This window comes from Pantherophis guttatus, chromosome 3 (genome assembly GCF_059756535.1).
Source record: "Pantherophis guttatus breed Tessera chromosome 3, ASM5975653v1, whole genome shotgun sequence".
Lineage (NCBI taxonomy): Eukaryota > Metazoa > Chordata > Lepidosauria > Squamata > Colubridae > Pantherophis > Pantherophis guttatus.
In genome coordinates this window covers 24,384,238-24,388,216 of record NC_142065.1, presented here as the reverse complement: position 1 = coordinate 24,388,216, position 3,979 = coordinate 24,384,238, and the positions used below count along the sequence as shown (strand labels likewise).

Here is a 3,979-nt window from a genome sequence, read left to right as displayed (position 1 = left end):
AAACTAAGAGAAAAAGAGTTTGAGCACTGGAGTCCCTGGTATAATTATTCTCCTTCGCCTGACAATCTAATTTAAACCAGAATGATGCAGTAATTCATCACAGTTCTTTCAGTAACATACAGAAAACTTTAGTTTCTGGGGTTTTTTCCCCCTTCCAATCAAGCCCCGTGTAGAGCTGGAGTGCAACACTCAGTACCTCTAATCAGCCATGTTCTTGGTTTATAAAGGTCCAGTAATACAAAATGTTAATATACATATAATATTTTTTTTAAGTTTTAAATAAAATATTTATTGGTGACCTTGATGAACCCAAAAGTAGCTGTGCAGGTTTCATCCTTATTTTTAAGCCTCTTTAAAAAAAAAAAAGTTTGCTTATCTTCGACACTTAGCCAACGCCCGCAGGTGCTTTATGGGACCTTGCTAAGACAGTTCCACGAGGCCTTCCAGAAAAGGCCTGCATTATTAAAACAACTCCCGACAGAGTCTTTCTTTGTCCAGGCTGCTCCCCTGGAAGCCCTGCCCATCCAGTCCATGTGGGCTCAGAGACCCTGATCTCCCTTCACTCTGTAGCATTGGAACCTGTATTTTTCCCATTGGAGGTCACAATTTTGATCTATTTGATAGATCGCAATCATCTATTTTCACCACCTTGGTAGCTTCTCTGAATTCTACATCATTCAGTACAAAGGTCCAAACATTGTCGCAAAACCTGTATGTATTCAGAGAGCCCCTGAAATTGACTCTGTTTCTGACCCACTGTGCTAATGCAGCGTTGATAGCTTTGTCAAACTGTAGGAGGACTTGAAGGACTTGAAGAGAAAGCTGAAGTGTGATCTGCTAGACTGAATGAGCTCATTCAGGCTTTCTTGAAGACTTTTTCGCAGGGTGGTGTTTCTATACAGTTGGTAAGCCATGGCTCAAGTAGATAGATGCTGATCATCCACAGATCTGAAACCACCTAATTTTCACTAAAGACCTTGGTAAGGAGGGCCTGTGCAGCTAGTAGCTGATTCCGACAGCGAGGAGGCTGGTGTGGTGCTGCACCAGCAGCCTATGCAGCTGGCACTCAAGTCAGACAATGAGAAGGCTGGAGAAGATGTGGTGGCAGAGGCGGGGATTCAGCCAGGGCCTTCAGAGCCTCCAGAAGTTTCCTTAAGTGAAGAGGACGAAGAGGAGGAGCCGCTTCTTGATGCACGGGCGCGCAGAGCTGCCAAAGGCAGGAATGGCTCCTAAGGAGGAGGTCTCCTCGAGAGTAAGGTTTGGGGCTAATTGGCCACTCCCTTAGCCAATTTAAGGAGGAACGCCGACTGAAGCAATTTGCAGGGAACAACTTCATTCACATACTTTCATGTTTTGTCTTGCTTATCTTATCAGCTTCCTGCAAATTGCTTATGGACATTCTGCCAACCACAGTAAGCTTTCTGTATTATTTTTTGAATTCTTGGCGACAGTTAATGCAGTTAATTAACAGCCGTTGTTGTAAAAAACTGGTTTATTTAGTAAACTAAGGTTTGAATGGACTTTGTATGTGCTATGTTCTTTGGAGTCCGTAGGTGGGGCAGAACAGGGCCTCTCACTCACATGAGTCCCACCAGGCTCCTCCAGACCTCCAAAATGGAGAAACAGGCCACCAGCTCCAATCCCTGCCTCTTTCCGACACCACCCAATATACAGATAATCTAAGGTGCTTTCAAATAAGGACCATTAACGTAAAATGATGGGCTCAGGGATTTTAAGCCACACATTGATATCATTTGGAGTTTTCTTTACCATATGTTACACACCCATTGTTATACACCACCTACAGGGTGGTGGCAAGTGTGAAATTATTAACATGTGACAAAAAATAACAAGTTAAGAGTCTCTAATTTTCAATGCAACTATAATTTTATGTCCAGACAGACAGACCAGGACTGAGCACAAGAATAGGACTGAATTAAACTTTAGGAAATTCTAATTCTAACACATTCTGAAGCTTCAACTCATTGCCATCCACTGAGAAAAAAAAAATTTATGGTAAGGAAACATTCAAATGTTTTCATAACTTTTATCAGAGAAGCAAGGATGGCTTCTGAGGCTAAAAAAAAGGAAACAATACAGAGAATGGTGCTTGCATAAGTTAATTTTAGATTCTCCTTCACTTACCTTATGCCTTTAATTTCTTTCGCTTGTTATTTGTTGCTCCATTTTTGTTCACTGCATAATATCTGGAGAGAGAGAAGTTCCCTGAGGATGGGCTCCAGCACGAGTCCAAAAGCTTGGAAGAATAAACCTCAGGTCACAGTGACCGACTCAGATTGGAAACTGCATAATATTGCTTATCCCAAAAGAGAATAGTGTGATAAGCAAGCGTGATGTTTACAAGTTAGGAAATTTGCTGCCCATTTTTTCCCATACTTTTTAATCTCAGAGTTTAGTGCAGAATTTTGTCGTCTAGGTACCATGTCAGAATCCCTGTGTCTTACTGAATCTGATGTTTCACAGGTATTTGACAGTCTGCGGATTACTTGATACTCTCTGAACATGGCTGTTGGCTTGCCAAAATGTCATTTACCTGTCTAGATTTCCTCTACACTTCTTTATTTCAAAAACCCATGTACTTGTTTGTAAAGGTAAAGGTAAAGGTTCCCCTTGCACATATGTGCTAGTCATTCCTGACTCTAGGGGGCAGTGTTCATCTCCGTTTCAAAGCCGAAGAGCCAGCGCTGTCCAAAGACATCTCCGTGGTCATGTGGCTGGCATGACTAAATGCCAAAGGCGCATAGAATGCTGTTATCTTCCCACCAAAGGTGGTCCCTATTTTTCTATTTGCATCTTTTACGTGCTTTCGAACTGCTAGGTTGGCAGAAGCTGGGACAAGTAACGGGAGCTCACTCTGTTACGTGGCACTAGGGATTCAAACTGCTGAACTGCCGACCTTTCAATCGACACGCTTAGCGTCTTAGCCACTGAGCCACCCGCATCCCTAATGTACTTGCTTGTAGATGATGCTATGAAAAGTTGCCTTTTTCTGTAACTGCCTATTTGCCTAATTCTGCATCTCATTGTCATGCCAGAAAAGGAGCGGGGGTGGGTGGGGTGCCTCTTTGTCTATGACAATTGCACATAATTTTTTTAGAGAAGTTCATTGTTCCACCTACCAGCATTAGAAATTTTAAAGACAGTGGAAATTTGCCAGCAGAGCAAATGTCGAAATCTGGAGGAATACAATTTATTACCTTTATTTTTGTGAAGGGAATAAATTGTATTGTGCATTTAAAATATGGACCACAGAAGCTGAGATGAGTCAATTTTTGGCTGGCAATTCTTAGCAGTATATGTATATGTGTCCATGTTTATGCCAAAAATCCAAATGTATCAGAATAGAGTGAAAAACAAAAACCCACCAAGAACAATCCAGGACCACTTCAATGCATTTAGCTGGATTTAGAACTGTTGGGTGATAAAAAGATTGGTTGCCTAGAATTGCCTAAGGAACTAGCTCTTAACCCTTCTAAAAATGTTACGCATAGCCCCAGAAGGTTACATACTTCTGTGTTAATGGAAACAAGAATAGGTAATGTGGAAATGCAAAATTTAAGGCATACATATGAAAGCATGCTACATTTGGCTAGATGGACTTGTGGTATGTCTTAAATCATAAATCATCTTCATTGAGAAGAACTAGATGTGAACCAAAGCAGCTGCCTTCCATTTATTAGACTCACTTGTAAGTGATGTGCTTTGAGGTCTATTTCAGAAAGAAGTTTTGGCAGCCATGTTAAAACACTGGCTGTGGTTTGATTTTTGTTTTTAAAAGAGTTTTAATGGCTCACAAATATGCTGAGTAAGGAAACTTAGAGGATGTCTATCTCATTGATACAAATACATACATACAAATACCAGAAGTGGTATTCAGCAGATTCTGACCAGTTCTGGAAAACCGGTAGCGGAAATTTTGAGTAGTTCGGACAACCGCTGACTGGCCCCGCCCCATCTA

At 41.4% G+C, this 3,979-nt stretch overlaps 1 pseudogene; it reads right to left on the bottom strand.

Moving 5' to 3' along the window:
• Positions 1-203: 203 nt before the first annotated feature.
• Positions 204-914, bottom strand: LOC117664355 (transcription initiation factor IIA subunit 2 pseudogene; annotated as a pseudogene).
• Positions 915-3,979: the final 3,065 nt, after the last annotated feature.